The sequence below is a fragment of the Hyla sarda genome, chromosome 8, assembly GCF_029499605.1.
Source record: "Hyla sarda isolate aHylSar1 chromosome 8, aHylSar1.hap1, whole genome shotgun sequence".
Classification (NCBI taxonomy): domain Eukaryota; kingdom Metazoa; phylum Chordata; class Amphibia; order Anura; family Hylidae; genus Hyla; species Hyla sarda.
The window spans coordinates 117,105,734-117,123,861 of record NC_079196.1 but is presented as its reverse complement, the minus strand read 5'-3'; the positions used below and the strand labels follow the sequence as shown (position 1 = coordinate 117,123,861).

General features: G+C 43.4%; 11 pseudogenes; all 11 read right to left on the bottom strand.

The window, feature by feature from the left end:
* Positions 1-239: 239 nt before the first annotated feature.
* Positions 240-502, bottom strand: LOC130289430 (U2 spliceosomal RNA; annotated as a pseudogene).
* Positions 503-1,970: 1,468 nt separating this feature from the next.
* On the bottom strand, positions 1,971-2,234 carry LOC130287764 (U2 spliceosomal RNA; annotated as a pseudogene).
* A 1,464-nt stretch (positions 2,235-3,698) lies between these two features.
* Positions 3,699-3,963, bottom strand: LOC130288577 (U2 spliceosomal RNA; annotated as a pseudogene).
* A 1,471-nt stretch (positions 3,964-5,434) lies between these two features.
* LOC130287107 (U2 spliceosomal RNA) lies at positions 5,435-5,698 on the bottom strand (annotated as a pseudogene).
* Positions 5,699-7,171: 1,473 nt separating this feature from the next.
* Positions 7,172-7,435, bottom strand: LOC130287106 (U2 spliceosomal RNA; annotated as a pseudogene).
* A 1,467-nt stretch (positions 7,436-8,902) lies between these two features.
* Positions 8,903-9,167, bottom strand: LOC130288086 (U2 spliceosomal RNA; annotated as a pseudogene).
* Positions 9,168-10,627: 1,460 nt separating this feature from the next.
* Positions 10,628-10,891, bottom strand: LOC130287105 (U2 spliceosomal RNA; annotated as a pseudogene).
* A 1,478-nt stretch (positions 10,892-12,369) lies between these two features.
* LOC130287104 (U2 spliceosomal RNA) lies at positions 12,370-12,633 on the bottom strand (annotated as a pseudogene).
* Positions 12,634-14,100: 1,467 nt separating this feature from the next.
* On the bottom strand, positions 14,101-14,364 carry LOC130287763 (U2 spliceosomal RNA; annotated as a pseudogene).
* Positions 14,365-15,882: 1,518 nt separating this feature from the next.
* LOC130287103 (U2 spliceosomal RNA) lies at positions 15,883-16,146 on the bottom strand (annotated as a pseudogene).
* A 1,467-nt stretch (positions 16,147-17,613) lies between these two features.
* On the bottom strand, positions 17,614-17,877 carry LOC130287761 (U2 spliceosomal RNA; annotated as a pseudogene).
* Between the last annotated feature and the right edge of the window lie 251 nt (positions 17,878-18,128).

Genomic DNA, 18,128 nt, shown 5'->3' with positions numbered 1-18,128 from the left:
CACAAGACAGCTACCTGTCATGTCATGTCAAACCTGCACAGGTGTGCTAGATTATTATTATTTAGTTTTATTTTATTTTTTTACACCAATCAGTGTGCAAACATGGTCATTAAAACGCTAAATGAATAGACGTTCATAAACCAGTCAGTGCAACTCATCATTTTGGTCTCCAATTCTCAAACTCAAATTCTCACCCACGGAGGATTAAATGAGAATCTTTCTTGTTTAACACTGGAATGGGGTGGTGCACTGTTCACTACCCGAAGATACTGCCACATCGGGTCAATGCATAGGGCGACAGAAGCAAGCTTCCAAATCAGCTCCCTTTCTCAAAAATCCATTTAATTTATGGCCCCAGATAGGGAACGTATGTATCAGTATGTGCTCACAAGTCACCCAAGTGCAAGTATTCACACAAAAAAAAACGTGCCTCAGGATGCGATCTGTCGCAAGATCCTTTCTTTTTTTACACTTGATCTAAGCCAAAAGGCCTAGAGGGGATAACCGGGAAAGGGGTGGACCCAACCATGTCCCCTTTATGAGCACTCACATTACTCATAGGAATGGAAGGAAGGCTGGCAGCCAACCAGCCTCCTATACACTTTCTGGGTGGGTGGCAGTCAGCCACCCATACATACATACAGCACAGGCTAAACCCACATCATCACTTAAAAAAAGGACAGGCGACCATTGCACTCTGATGGAGCATTTAGCAATGCAATCCATAGCCTGGCTTTTGCCTGAACCCCCATCACTCCTCCTCTTGCATATAAGACAATATTTCAGATCTGCATATGAAAACAACACGCCTACCTTTGTTGCACATAGCTGCCTGCCTGTCTCTAGTTACCCCACTGGCTGTAGCTGCGTCCCTTCCGACATGGAATAACACCAACTGTAACGATAAACTGAAAATTAACAGTATAAACCTGCATCATTTTGGACTCTGGTATTTGCTGAATCCGGGTGACCTGACAATCGATGGTGGTGCCGCTGGTGATTCTGGCCTTCTTGGAATCTGTTGGGCCTATGTGTTAGCTCACACATCACTTGGGTATCCATGGTAACTACCACAACATGGTCATCTGCAGTTTACATCTAGCCCGTGGCATTGAATGGCATTTTAAAAGTGCTAAGGGTCCTGGTGCAATAATCCTTCCATGAGGATCAGCCTCAACGGCTTTGTAGATTGCACTCATGTCAGCAACTCCATATACATTTTTTTTTCTTCATGCTTCTTTCTTCATCCTTTTTTCTTTCTGTCATTCAGACTTTCATTCATTCGATCTCTCTCACTCACTTGCTTTAACTCATTTGTTCTCACTCACTCACTCACTCACTCAATCACTCACTCACTCATTCACTCTCACTCACTCTCACTCTCTCACTCACTCGCTCACTAAGTCAGTCTCTCTCTCTCTCTCTCTCTCTTTTTCTTTTTATATATATTTTTTTCCGTCTTCTTCTTCTTCTTCTTCAGACCCTGTCATAGCACTAATGCCTTTCCAATACCACCAGCAGATGGAGACACTCCATTGCAACATTGGTTGTGAGCAGCAGTTTCTAAAAACAAATGCCTCATGGCGGATTTCCCATCCATCAATGGATGGTAAATTTTGTTTTTATCATTCACTGACCACAGAAACCAATGCATGGTCAAGCAACAGCAATGACACACCCTTGTGTATAGGCATGAGACCCTCATGTCATTTAACAGGATTCAGCACCACCCACAAGACAGCTACCTGTCATGTCATGTCAAACCTGCACAGGTGTGCTAGATTATTATTATTTAGTTTTATTTTATTTTTTTACACCAATCAGTGTGCAAACATGGTCATTAAAACGCTAAATGAATAGACGTTCATAAACCAGTCAGTGCAACTCATCATTTTGGTCTCCAATTCTCAAACTCAAATTCTCACCCACGGAGGATTAAATGAGAATCTTTCTTGTTTAACACTGGAATGGGGTGGTGCACTGTTCACTACCCGAAGATACTGCCACATCGGGTCAATGCATAGGGCGACAGAAGCAAGCTTCCAAATCAGCTCCCTTTCTCAAAAATCCATTTAATTTATGGTCCCCAGATAGGGAACGTATGTATCAGTATGTGCTCACAAGTCACCCAAGTGCAAGTATTCACACAAAAAAAAACGTGCCTCAGGATGCGATCTGTCTCAAGATCCTTTCTTTTTTTACACTTGATCTAAGCCAAAAGGCCTAGAGGGGATAACCGGGAAAGGGGTGGACCCAACCATGTCCCCTTCATGAGCACTCACATTACTCATAGGAATGGAAGGAAGGCTGGCAGCCAACCAGCCTCCCATACACTTTCTGGGTGGGTGGCAGTCAGCCACCCATACATACATACAGCACAGGCTAAACCCACATCATTACTTAAAAAAAGGACAGGCGACCATTGCACTCTGATGGAGCATTTAGCAATGCAATCCATAGCCTGGCTTTTGCCTGAACCCCCATCACTCCTCCTCTTGCATATAAGACAATATTTCAGATCTGCATATGAAAACAACACGCCTACCTTTGTTGCACATAGCTGCCTGCCTGTCTCTAGTTACCCCACTGGCTGTAGCTGCGTCCCTTCCGACATGGAATAACACCAACTGTAACGATAAACTGAAAATTAACAGTATAAACCTGCATCATTTTGGACTCTGGTATTTGCTGAATCCGGGTGACCTGACAATCGATGGTGGTGCCGCTGGTGATTCTGGCCTTCTTGGAATCTGTTGGGCCTATGTGTTAGCTCACACATCACTTGGGTATCCATGGTAACTACCACAACATGGTCATCTGCAGTTTACATCTAGCCCGTGGCATTGAATGGCATTTTAAAAGTGCTAAGGGTCCTGGTGCAATAATCCTCCCATGAGGATCAGCCTCAACGGCTTTGTAGATTGCACTCATGTCAGCAACTCCATATACATTTTTTTTTCTTCATGCTTCTTTCTTCATCCTTTTTTCTTTCTGTCATTCAGACTTTCATTCATTCGATCTCTCTCACTCACTTGCTTTAACTCATTTGTTCTCACTCACTCACTCACTCACTCAATCACTCACTCACTCATTCACTCTCACTCACTCTCACTCTCTCACTCACTCGCTCACTAAGTCAGTCTCTCTCTCTCTCTCTCTTTTTCTTTTTATATATATTTTTTTCCGTCTTCTTCTTCTTCTTCTTCAGACCCTGTCATAGCACTAATGCCTTTCCAATACCACCAGCAGATGGAGACACTCCATTGCAACATTGGTTGTGAGCAGCAGTTTCTAAAAACAAATGCCTCATGGCGGATTTCCCATCCATCAATGGATGGTAAATTTTGTTTTTATCATTCACTGACCACAGAAACCAATGCATGGTCAAGCAACAGCAATGACACACCCTTGTGTATAGGCATGAGACCCTCATGTCATTTAACAGGATTCAGCACCACCCACAAGACAGCTACCTGTCATGTCATGTCAAACCTGCACAGGTGTGCTAGATTATTATTATTTAGTTTTATTTTATTTTTTTACACCAATCAGTGTGCAAACATGGTCATTAAAACGCTAAATGAATAGACGTTCATAAACCAGTCAGTGCAACTCATCATTTTGGTCTCCAATTCTCAAACTCAAATTCTCACCCACGGAGGATTAAATGAGAATCTTTCTTGTTTAACACTGGAATGGGGTGGTGCACTGTTCACTACCCGAAGATACTGCCACATCGGGTCAATGCATAGGGCGACAGAAGCAAGCTTCCAAATCAGCTCCCTTTCTCAAAAATCCATTTAATTTATGGTCCCCAGATAGGGAACGTATGTATCAGTATGTGCTCACAAGTCACCCAAGTGCAAGTATTCACACAAAAAAAAACGTGCCTCAGGATGCGATCTGTCGCAAGATCCTTTCTTTTTTTTACACTTGATCTAAGCCAAAAGGCCTAGAGGGGATAACCGGGAAAGGGGTGGACCCAACCATGTCCCCTTCATGAGCACTCACATTACTCATAGGAATGGAAGGAAGGCTGGCAGCCAACCAGCCTCCCATACACTTTCTGGGTGGGTGGCAGTCAGCCACCCATACATACATACAGCACAGGCTAAACCCACATCATCACTTAAAAAAAGGACAGGCGACCATTGCACTCTGATGGAGCATTTAGCAATGCAATCCATAGCCTGGCTTTTGCCTGAACCCCCATCACTCCTCCTCTTGCATATAAGACAATATTTCAGATCTGCATATGAAAACAACACGCCTACCTTTGTTGCACATAGCTGCCTGCCTGTCTCTAGTTACCCCACTGGCTGTAGCTGCGTCCCTTCCGACATGGAATAACACCAACTGTAACGATAAACTGAAAATTAACAGTATAAACCTGCATCATTTTGGACTCTGGTATTTGCTGAATCCGGGTGACCTGACAATCGATGGTGGTGCCGCTGGTGATTCTGGCCTTCTTGGAATCTGTTGGGCCTATGTGTTAGCTCACACATCACTTGGGTATCCATGGTAACTACCACAACATGGTCATCTGCAGTTTACATCTAGCCCGTGGCATTGAATGGCATTTTAAAAGTGCTAAGGGTCCTGGTGCAATAATCCTCCCATGAGGATCAGCCTCAACGGCTTTGTAGATTGCACTCATGTCAGCAACTCCATATACATTTTTTTTTCTTCATGCTTCTTTCTTCATCCTTTTTTCTTTCTGTCATTCAGACTTTCATTCATTCGATCTCTCTCACTCACTTGCTTTAACTCATTTGTTCTCACTCACTCACTCACTCACTCAATCACTCACTCACTCATTCACTCTCACTCACTCTCACTCTCTCACTCACTCGCTCACTAAGTCAGTCTCTCTCTCTCTCTCTCTCTCTTTTTCTTTTTATATATATTTTTTTCCGTCTTCTTCTTCTTCTTCTTCTTCAGACCCTGTCATAGCACTAATGCCTTTCCAATACCACCAGCAGATGGAGACACTCCATTGCAACATTGGTTGTGAGCAGCAGTTTCTAAAAACAAATGCCTCATGGCGGATTTCCCATCCATCAATGGATGGTAAATTTTGTTTTTATCATTCACTGACCACAGAAACCAATGCATGGTCAAGCAACAGCAATGACACACCCTTGTGTATAGGCAAGAGACCCTCATGTCATTTAACAGGATTCAGCACCACCCACAAGACAGCTACCTGTCATGTCATGTCAAACCTGCACAGGTGTGCTAGATTATTATTATTTAGTTTTATTTTATTTTTTTACACCAATCAGTGTGCAAACATGGTCATTAAAACGCTAAATGAATAGACGTTCATAAACCAGTCAGTGCAACTCATCATTTTGGTCTCCAATTCTCAAACTCAAATTCTCACCCACGGAGGATTAAATGAGAATCTTTCTTGTTTAACACTGGAATGGGGTGGTGCACTGTTCACTACCCGAAGATACTGCCACATCGGGTCAATGCATAGGGCGACAGAAGCAAGCTTCCAAATCAGCTCCCTTTCTCAAAAATCCATTTAATTTATGGTCCCCAGATAGGGAACGTATGTATCAGTATGTGCTCACAAGTCACCCAAGTGCAAGTATTCACACAAAAAAAAACGTGCCTCAGGATGCGATCTGTCGCAAGATCCTTTCTTTTTTTACACTTGATCTAAGCCAAAAGGCCTAGAGGGGATAACCGGGAAAGGGGTGGACCCAACCATGTCCCCTTCATGAGCACTCACATTACTCATAGGAATGGAAGGAAGGCTGGCAGCCAACCAGCCTCCCATACACTTTCTGGGTGGGTGGCAGTCAGCCACCCATACATACATACAGCACAGGCTAAACCCACATCATCACTTAAAAAAAGGACAGGCGACCATTGCACTCTGATGGAGCATTTAGCAATGCAATCCATAGCCTGGCTTTTGCCTGAACCCCCATCACTCCTCCTCTTGCATATAAGACAATATTTCAGATCTGCATATGAAAACAACACGCCTACCTTTGTTGCACATAGCTGCCTGCCTGTCTCTAGTTACCCCACTGGCTGTAGCTGCGTCCCTTCCGACATGGAATAACACCAACTGTAACGATAAACTGAAAATTAACAGTATAAACCTGCATCATTTTGGACTCTGGTATTTGCTGAATCCGGGTGACCTGACAATCGATGGTGGTGCCGCTGGTGATTCTGGCCTTCTTGGAATCTGTTGGGCCTATGTGTTAGCTCACACATCACTTGGGTATCCATGGTAACTACCACAACATGGTCATCTGCAGTTTACATCTAGCCCGTGGCATTGAATGGCATTTTAAAAGTGCTAAGGGTCCTGGTGCAATAATCCTCCCATGAGGATCAGCCTCAACGGCTTTGTAGATTGCACTCATGTCAGCAACTCCATATACATTTTTTTTTCTTCATGCTTCTTTCTTCATCCTTTTTTCTTTCTGTCATTCAGACTTTCATTCATTCGATCTCTCTCACTCACTTGCTTTAACTCATTTGTTCTCACTCACTCACTCACTCACTCAATCACTCACTCACTCATTCACTCTCACTCACTCTCACTCTCTCACTCACTCGCTCACTAAGTCAGTCTCTCTCTCTCTCTCTCTTTTTCTTTTTATATATATTTTTTTCCGTCTTCTTCTTCTTCTTCTTCTTCTTCTTCAGACCCTGTCATAGCACTAATGCCTTTCCAATACCACCAGCAGATGGAGACACTCCATTGCAACATTGGTTGTGAGCAGCAGTTTCTAAAAACAAATGCCTCATGGCGGATTTCCCATCCATCAATGGATGGTAAATTTTGTTTTTATCATTCACTGACCACAGAAACCAATGCATGGTCAAGCAACAGCAATGACACACCCTTGTGTATAGGCATGAGACCCTCATGTCATTTAACAGGATTCAGCACCACCCACAAGACAGCTACCTGTCATGTCATGTCAAACCTGCACAGGTGTGCTAGATTATTATTATTTAGTTTTATTTTATTTTTTTACACCAATCAGTGTGCAAACATGGTCATTAAAACGCTAAATGAATAGACGTTCATAAACCAGTCAGTGCAACTCATCATTTTGGTCTCCAATTCTCAAACTCAAATTCTCACCCACGGAGGATTAAATGAGAATCTTTCTTGTTTAACACTGGAATGGGGTGGTGCACTGTTCACTACCCGAAGATACTGCCACATCGGGTCAATGCATAGGGCGACAGAAGCAAGCTTCCAAATCAGCTCCCTTTCTCAAAAATCCATTTAATTTATGGTCCCCAGATAGGGAACGTATGTATCAGTATGTGCTCACAAGTCACCCAAGTGCAAGTATTCACACAAAAAAAAACGTGCCTCAGGATGCGATCTGTCGCAAGATCCTTTCTTTTTTTACACTTGATCTAAGCCAAAAGGCCTAGAGGGGATAACCGGGAAAGGGGTGGACCCAACCATGTCCCCTTCATGAGCACTCACATTACTCATAGGAATGGAAGGAAGGCTGGCAGCCAACCAGCCTCCCATACACTTTCTGGGTGGGTGGCAGTCAGCCACCCATACATACATACAGCACAGGCTAAACCCACATCATCACTTAAAAAAAGGACAGGCGACCATTGCACTCTGATGGAGCATTTAGCAATGCAATCCATAGCCTGGCTTTTGCCTGAACCCCCATCACTCCTCCTCTTGCATATAAGACAATATTTCAGATCTGCATATGAAAACAACACGCCTACCTTTGTTGCACATAGCTGCCTGCCTGTCTCTAGTTACCCCACTGGCTGTAGCTGCGTCCCTTCCGACATGGAATAACACCAACTGTAACGATAAACTGAAAATTAACAGTATAAACCTGCATCATTTTGGACTCTGGTATTTGCTGAATCCGGGTGACCTGACAATCGATGGTGGTGCCGCTGGTGATTCTGGCCTTCTTGGAATCTGTTGGGCCTATGTGTTAGCTCACACATCACTTGGGTATCCATGGTAACTACCACAACATGGTCATCTGCAGTTTACATCTAGCCCGTGGCATTGAATGGCATTTTAAAAGTGCTAAGGGTCCTGGTGCAATAATCCTCCCATGAGGATCAGCCTCAACGGCTTTGTAGATTGCACTCATGTCAGCAACTCCATATACATTTTTTTTTCTTCATGCTTCTTTCTTCATCCTTTTTTCTTTCTGTCATTCAGACTTTCATTCATTCGATCTCTCTCACTCACTTGCTTTAACTCATTTGTTCTCACTCACTCACTCACTCACTCAATCACTCACTCACTCATTCACTCTCACTCACTCTCACTCTCTCACTCACTCGCTCACTAAGTCAGTCTCTCTCTCTCTTTTTCTTTTTATATATATTTTTTCCCGTCTTCTTCTTCTTCTTCTTCTTCTTCTTCAGACCCTGTCATAGCACTAATGCCTTTCCAATACCACCAGCAGATGGAGACACTCCATTGCAACATTGGTTGTGAGCAGCAGTTTCTAAAAACAAATGCCTCATGGCGGATTTCCCATCCATCAATGGATGGTAAATTTTGTTTTTATCATTCACTGACCACAGAAACCAATGCATGGTCAAGCAACAGCAATGACACACCCTTGTGTATAGGCATGAGACCCTCATGTCATTTAACAGGATTCAGCACCACCCACAAGACAGCTACCTGTCATGTCATGTCAAACCTGCACAGGTGTGCTAGATTATTATTATTTAGTTTTATTTTATTTTTTTACACCAATCAGTGTGCAAACATGGTCATTAAAACGCTAAATGAATAGACGTTCATAAACCAGTCAGTGCAACTCATCATTTTGGTCTCCAATTCTCAAACTCAAATTCTCACCCACGGAGGATTAAATGAGAATCTTTCTTGTTTAACACTGGAATGGGGTGGTGCACTGTTCACTACCCGAAGATACTGCCACATCGGGTCAATGCATAGGGCGACAGAAGCAAGCTTCCAAATCAGCTCCCTTTCTCAAAAATCCATTTAATTTATGGTCCCCAGATAGGGAACGTATGTATCAGTATGTGCTCACAAGTCACCCAAGTGCAAGTATTCACACAAAAAAAAAACGTGCCTCAGGATGCGATCTGTCGCAAGATCCTTTCTTTTTTTACACTTGATCTAAGCCAAAAGGCCTAGAGGGGATAACCGGGAAAGAGGTGGACCCAACCATGTCCCCTTCATGAGCACTCACATTACTCATAGGAATGGAAGGAAGGCTGGCAGCCAACCAGCCTCCCATACACTTTCTGGGTGGGTGGCAGTCAGCCACCCATACATACATACAGCACAGGCTAAACCCACATCATCACTTAAAAAAAGGACAGGCGACCATTGCACTCTGATGGAGCATTTAGCAATGCAATCCATAGCCTGGCTTTTGCCTGAACCCCCATCACTCCTCCTCTTGCATATAAGACAATATTTCAGATCTGCATATGAAAACAACACGCCTACCTTTGTTGCACATAGCTGCCTGCCTGTCTCTAGTTACCCCACTGGCTGTAGCTGCGTCCCTTCCGACATGGAATAACACCAACTGTAACGATAAACTGAAAATTAACAGTATAAACCTGCATCATTTTGGACTCTGGTATTTGCTGAATCCGGGTGACCTGACAATCGATGGTGGTGCCGCTGGTGATTCTGGCCTTCTTGGAATCTGTTGGGCCTATGTGTTAGCTCACACATCACTTGGGTATCCATGGTAACTACCACAACATGGTCATCTGCAGTTTACATCTAGCCCGTGGCATTGAATGGCATTTTAAAAGTGCTAAGGGTCCTGGTGCAATAATCCTCCCATGAGGATCAGCCTCAACGGCTTTGTAGATTGCACTCATGTCAGCAACTCCATATACATTTTTTTTTCTTCATGCTTCTTTCTTCATCCTTTTTTCTTTCTGTCATTCAGACTTTCATTCATTCGATCTCTCTCACTCACTTGCTTTAACTCATTTGTTCTCACTCACTCACTCACTCAATCACTCACTCACTCATTCACTCTCACTCACTCTCACTCTCTCACTCACTCGCTCACTAAGTCAGTCTCTCTCTCTCTCTCTCTTTTTCTTTTTATTTATATTTTTTTCCGTCTTCTTCTTCTTCTTCTTCAGACCCTGTCATAGCACTAATGCCTTTCCAATACCACCAGCAGATGGAGACACTCCATTGCAACATTGGTTGTGAGCAGCAGTTTCTAAAAACAAATGCCTCATGGCGGATTTCCCATCCATCAATGGATGGTAAATTTTGTTTTTATCATTCACTGACCACAGAAACCAATGCATGGTCAAGCAACAGCAATGACACACCCTTGTGTATAGGCATGAGACCCTCATGTCATTTAACAGGATTCAGCACCACCCACAAGACAGCTACCTGTCATGTCATGTCAAACCTGCACAGGTGTGCTAGATTATTATTATTTAGTTTTATTTTATTTTTTTACACCAATCAGTGTGCAAACATGGTCATTAAAACGCTAAATGAATAGACGTTCATAAACCAGTCAGTGCAACTCATCATTTTGGTCTCCAATTCTCAAACTCAAATTCTCACCCACGGAGGATTAAATGAGAATCTTTCTTGTTTAACACTGGAATGGGGTGGTGCACTGTTCACTACCCGAAGATACTGCCACATCGGGTCAATGCATAGGGCGACAGAAGCAAGCTTCCAAATCAGCTCCCTTTCTCAAAAATCCATTTAATTTATGGTCCCCAGATAGGGAACGTATGTATCAGTATGTGCTCACAAGTCACCCAAGTGCAAGTATTCACACAAAAAAAAACGTGCCTCAGGATGCGATCTGTCGCAAGATCCTTTCTTTTTTTACACTTGATCTAAGCCAAAAGGCCTAGAGGGGATAACCGGGAAAGGGGTGGACCCAACCATGTCCCCTTCATGAGCACTCACATTACTCATAGGAATGGAAGGAAGGCTGGCAGCCAACCAGCCTCCCATACACTTTCTGGGTGGGTGGCAGTCAGCCACCCATACATACATACAGCACAGGCTAAACCCACATCATCACTTAAAAAAAGGACAGGCGACCATTGCACTCTGATGGAGCATTTAGCAATGCAATCCATAGCCTGGCTTTTGCCTGAACCCCCATCACTCCTCCTCTTGCATATAAGACAATATTTCAGATCTGCATATGAAAACAACACGCCTACCTTTGTTGCACATAGCTGCCTGCCTGTCTCTAGTTACCCCACTGGCTGTAGCTGCGTCCCTTCCGACATGGAATAACACCAACTGTAACGATAAACTGAAAATTAACAGTATAAACCTGCATCATTTTGGACTCTGGTATTTGCTGAATCCGGGTGACCTGACAATCGATGGTGGTGCCGCTGGTGATTCTGGCCTTCTTGGAATCTGTTGGGCCTATGTGTTAGCTCACACATCACTTGGGTATCCATGGTAACTACCACAACATGGTCATCTGCAGTTTACATCTAGCCCGTGGCATTGAATGGCATTTTAAAAGTGCTAAGGGTCCTGGTGCAATAATCCTCCCATGAGGATCAGCCTCAACGGCTTTGTAGATTGCACTCATGTCAGCAACTCCATATACATTTTTTTTTCTTCATGCTTCTTTCTTCATCCTTTTTTCTTTCTGTCATTCAGACTTTCATTCATTCGATCTCTCTCACTCACTTGCTTTAACTCATTTGTTCTCACTCACTCACTCACTCACTCACTCACTCAATCACTCACTCACTCATTCACTCTCACTCACTCTCACTCTCTCACTCACTCGCTCACTAAGTCAGTCTCTCTCTCTCTCTCTCTTTTTCTTTTTATATATATTTTTTTCCGTCTTCTTCTTCTTCTTCTTCTTCTTCAGACCCTGTCATAGCACTAATGCCTTTCCAATACCACCAGCAGATGGAGACACTCCATTGCAACATTGGTTGTGAGCAGCAGTTTCTAAAAACAAATGCCTCATGGCGGATTTCCCATCCATCAATGGATGGTAAATTTTGTTTTTATCATTCACTGACCACAGAAACCAATGCATGGTCAAGCAACAGCAATGACACACCCTTGTGTATAGGCATGAGACCCTCATGTCATTTAACAGGATTCAGCACCACCCACAAGACAGCTACCTGTCATGTCATGTCAAACCTGCACAGGTGTGCTAGATTATTATTATTTAGTTTTATTTTATTTTTTTACACCAATCAGTGTGCAAACATGGTCATTAAAACGCTAAATGAATAGACGTTCATAAACCAGTCAGTGCAACTCATCATTTTGGTCTCCAATTCTCAAACTCAAATTCTCACCCACGGAGGATTAAATGAGAATCTTTCTTGTTTAACACTGGAATGGGGTGGTGCACTGTTCACTACCCGAAGATACTGCCACATCGGGTCAATGCATAGGGCGACAGAAGCAAGCTTCCAAATCAGCTCCCTTTCTCAAAAATCCATTTAATTTATGGTCCCCAGATAGGGAACGTATGTATCAGTATGTGCTCACAAGTCACCCAAGTGCAAGTATTCACACAAAAAAAAACGTGCCTCAGGATGCGATCTGTCGCAAGATCCTTTCTTTTTTTACACTTGATCTAAGCCAAAAGGCCTAGAGGGGATAACCGGGAAAGGGGTGGACCCAACCATGTCCCCTTCATGAGCACTCACATTACTCATAGGAATGGAAGGAAGGCTGGCAGCCAACCAGCCTCCCATACACTTTCTGGGTGGGTGGCAGTCAGCCACCCATACATACATACAGCACAGGCTAAACCCACATCATCACTTAAAAAAAGGACAGGCGACCATTGCACTCTGATGGAGCATTTAGCAATGCAATCCATAGCCTGGCTTTTGCCTGAACCCCCATCACTCCTCCTCTTGCATATAAGACAATATTTCAGATCTGCATATGAAAACAACACGCCTACCTTTGTTGCACATAGCTGCCTGCCTGTCTCTAGTTACCCCACTGGCTGTAGCTGCGTCCCTTCCGACATGGAATAACACCAACTGTAACGATAAACTGAAAATTAACAGTATAAACCTGCATCATTTTGGACTCTGGTATTTGCTGAATCCGGGTGACCTGACAATCGATGGTGGTGCCGCTGGTGATTCTGGCCTTCTTGGAATCTGTTGGGCCTATGTGTTAGCTCACACATCACTTGGGTATCCATGGTAACTACCACAACATGGTCATCTGCAGTTTACATCTAGCCCGTGGCATTGAATGGCATTTTAAAAGTGCTAAGGGTCCTGGTGCAATAATCCTCCCATGAGGATCAGCCTCAACGGCTTTGTAGATTGCACTCATGTCAGCAACTCCATATACATTTTTTTTTCTTCATGCTTCTTTCTTCATCCTTTTTTCTTTCTGTCATTCAGACTTTCATTCATTCGATCTCTCTCACTCACTTGCTTTAACTCATTTGTTCTCACTCACTCACTCACTCACTCAATCACTCACTCACTCATTCACTCTCACTCACTCTCACTCTCTCACTCACTCGCTCACTAAGTCAGTCTCTCTCTCTCTCTCTCTTTTTCTTTTTATATATATTTTTTTCCGTCTTCTTCTTCTTCTTCTTCTTCAGACCCTGTCATAGCACTAATGCCTTTCCAATACCACCAGCAGATGGAGACACTCCATTGCAACATTGGTTGTGAGCAGCAGTTTCTAAAAACAAATGCCTCATGGCGGATTTCCCATCCATCAATGGATGGTAAATTTTGTTTTTATCATTCACTGACCACAGAAACCAATGCATGGTCAAGCAACAGCAATGACACACCCTTGTGTATAGGCATGAGACCCTCATGTCATTTAACAGGATTCAGCACCACCCACAAGACAGCTACCTGTCATGTCATGTCAAACCTGCACAGGTGTGCTAGATTATTATTATTTAGTTTTATTTTATTTTTTTACACCAATCAGTGTGCAAACATGGTCATTAAAACGCTAAATGAATAGACGTTCATAAACCAGTCAGTGCAACTCATCATTTTGGTCTCCAATTCTCAAACTCCAATTCTCACCCACGGAGGATTAAATGAGAATCTTTCTTGTTTAACACTGGAATGGGGTGGTGCACTGTTCACTACCCGAAGATACTGCCACATCGGGTCAATGCATAGGGCGACAGAAGCAAGCTTCCAAATCAGCTCCCTTTCTCAAAAATCCATTTAATTTATGGTCCCCAGATAGGGAACGTATGTATCAGTATGTGCTCACAAGTCACCCAAGTGCAAGTATTCACACAAAAAAAAACGTGCCTCAGGATGCGATCTGTCTCAAGATCCTTTCTTTTTTTACACTTGATCTAAGCCAAAAGGCCTAGAGGGGATAACCGGGAAAGGGGTGGACCCAACCATGTCCCCTTCATGAGCACTCACATTACTCATAGGAATGGAAGGAAGGCTGGCAGCCAACCAGCCTCCCATACACTTTCTGGGTGGGTGGCAGTCAGCCACCCATACATACATACAGCACAGGCTAAACCCACATCATCACTTAAAAAAAGGACAGGCGACCATTGCACTCTGATGGAGCATTTAGCAATGCAATCCATAGCCTGGCTTTTGCCTGAACCCCCATCACTCCTCCTCTTGCATATAAGACAATATTTCAGATCTGCATATGAAAACAACACGCCTACCTTTGTTGCACATAGCTGCCTGCCTGTCTCTAGTTACCCCACTGGCTGTAGCTGCGTCCCTTCCGACATGGAATAACACCAACTGTAACGATAAACTGAAAATTAACAGTATAAACCTGCATCATTTTGGACTCTGGTATTTGCTGAATCCGGGTGACCTGACAATCGATGGTGGTGCCGCTGGTGATTCTGGCCTTCTTGGAATCTGTTGGGCCTATGTGTTAGCTCACACATCACTTGGGTATCCATGGTAACTACCACAACATGGTCATCTGCAGTTTACATCTAGCCCGTGGCATTGAATGGCATTTTAAAAGTGCTAAGGGTCCTGGTGCAATAATCCTCCCATGAGGATCAGCCTCAACGGCTTTGTAGATTGCACTCATGTCAGCAACTCCATATACATTTTTTTTTCTTCATGCTTCTTTCTTCATCCTTTTTTTCTTTCTGTCATTCAGACTTTCATTCATTCGATCTCTCTCACTCACTTGCTTTAACTCATTTGTTCTCACTCACTCACTCACTCACTTAATCACTCACTCACTCATTCACTCTCACTCACTCACTCACTCGCTCACTCAATCACTCACTCACTCATTCACTCTCACTCACTCTCACTCTCTCACTCACTCGCTCACTAAGTCAGTCTCTCTCTCTCTCTCTCTTTTTCTTTTTATATATATTTTTTTCCGTCTTCTTCTTCTTCTTCTTCTTCAGACCCTGTCATAGCACTAATGCCTTTCCAATACCACCAGCAGATGGAGACACTCCATTGCAACATTGGTTGTGAGCAGCAGTTTCTAAAAACAAATGCCTCATGGCGGATTTCCCATCCATCAATGGATGGTAAATTTTGTTTTTATCATTCACTGACCACAGAAACCAATGCATGGTCAAGCAACAGCAATGACACACCCTTGTGTATAGGCATGAGACCCTCATGTCATTTAACAGGATTCAGCACCACCCACAAGACAGCTACCTGTCATGTCATGTCAAACCTGCACAGGTGTGCTAGATTATTATTATTTAGTTTTATTTTATTTTTTTACACCAATCAGTGTGCAAACATGGTCATTAAAACGCTAAATGAATAGACGTTCATAAACCAGTCAGTGCAACTCATCATTTTGGTCTCCAATTCTCAAACTCAAATTCTCACCCACGGAGGATTAAATGAGAATCTTTCTTGTTTAACACTGGAATGGGGTGGTGCACTGTTCACTACCCGAAGATACTGCCACATCGGGTCAATGCATAGGGCGACAGAAGCAAGCTTCCAAATCAGCTCCCTTTCTCAAAAATCCATTTAATTTATGGTCCCCAGATAGGGAACGTATGTATCAGTATGTGCTCACAAGTCACCCAAGTGCAAGTATTCACACAAAAAAAAACGTGCCTCAGGATGCGATCTGTCGCAAGATCCTTTCTTTTTTTACACTTGATCTAAGCCAAAAGGCCTAGAGGGGATAACCGGGAAAGGGGTGGACCCAACCATGTCCCCTTCATGAGCACTCACATTACTCATAGGAATGGAAGGAAGGCTGGCAGCCAACCAGCCTCCCATACACTTTCTGGGTGGGTGGCAGTCAGCCACCCATACATACATACAGCACAGGCTAAACCCACATCATCACTTAAAAAAAGGACAGGCGACCATTGCACTCTGATGGAGCATTTAGCAATGCAATCCATAGCCTGGCTTTTGCCTGAACCCCCATCACTCCTCCTCTTGCATATAAGACAATATTTCAGATCTGCATATGAAAACAACACGCCTACCTTTGTTGCACATAGCTGCCTGCCTGTCTCTAGTTACCCCACTGGCTGTAGCTGCGTCCCTTCCGACATGGAATAACACCAACTGTAACGATAAACTGAAAATTAACAGTATAAACCTGCATCATTTTGGACTCTGGTATTTGCTGAATCCGGGTGACCTGACAATCGATGGTGGTGCCGCTGGTGATTCTGGCCTTCTTGGAATCTGTTGGGCCTATGTGTTAGCTCACACATCACTTGGGTATCCATGGTAACTACCACAACATGGTCATCTGCAGTTTACATCTAGCCCGTGGCATTGAATGGCATTTTAAAAGTGCTAAGGGTCCTGGTGCAATAATCCTCCCATGAGGATCAGCCTCAACGGCTTTGTAGATTGCACTCATGTCAGCAACTCCATATACATTTTTTTTTCTTCATGCTTCTTTCTTCATCCTTTTTTCTTTCTGTCATTCAGACTTTCATTCATTCGATCTCTCTCACTCACTTGCTTTAACTCATTTGTTCTCACTCACTCACTCACTCACTCAATCACTCACTCACTCATTCACTCTCACTCACTCTCACTCTCTCACTCACTCGCTCACTAAGTCAGTCTCTCTCTCTCTCTCTCTTTTTCTTTTTATATATATTTTTTTCCGTCTTCTTCTTCTTCTTCTTCTTCAGACCCTGTCATAGCACTAATGCCTTTCCAATACCACCAGCAGATGGAGACACTCCATTGCAACATTGGTTGTGAGCAGCAGTTTCTAAAAACAAATGCCTCATGGCGGATTTCCCATCCATCAATGGATGGTAAATTTTGTTTTTATCATTCACTGACCACAGAAACCAATGCATGGTCAAGCAACAGCAATGACACACCCTTGTGTATAGGCATGAGACCCTCATGTCATTTAACAGGATTCAGCACCACCCACAAGACAGCTACCTGTCATGTCATGTCAAACCTGCACAGGTGTGCTAGATTATTATTATTTAGTTTTATTTTATTTTTTTACACCAATCAGTGTGCAAACATGGTCATTAAAACGCTAAATGAATAGACGTTCATAAACCAGTCAGTGCAACTCATCATTTTGGTCTCCAATTCTCAAACTCAAATTCTCACCCACGGAGGATTAAATGAGAATCTTTCTTGTTTAACACTGGAATGGGGTGGTGCACTGTTCACTACCCGAAGATACTGCCACATCGGGTCAATGCATAGGGCGACAGAAGCAAGCTTCCAAATCAGCTCCCTTTCTCAAAAATCCATTTAATTTATGGTCCCCAGATAGGGAACGTATGTATCAGTATGTGCTCACAAGTCACCCAAGTGCAAGTATTCACACAAAAAAAAACGTGCCTCAGGATGCGATCTGTCTCAAGATCCTTTCTTTTTTTACACTTGATCTAAGCCAAAAGGCCTAGAGGGGATAACCGGGAAAGGGGTGGACCCAACCATGTCCCCTTCATGAGCACTCACATTACTCATAGGAATGGAAGGAAGGCTGGCAGCCAACCAGCCTCCCATACACTTTCTGGGTGGGTGGCAGTCAGCCACCCATACATACATACAGCACAGGCTAAACCCACATCATCACTTAAAAAAAGGACAGGCGACCATTGCACTCTGATGGAGCATTTAGCAATGCAATCCATAGCCTGGCTTTTGCCTGAACCCCCATC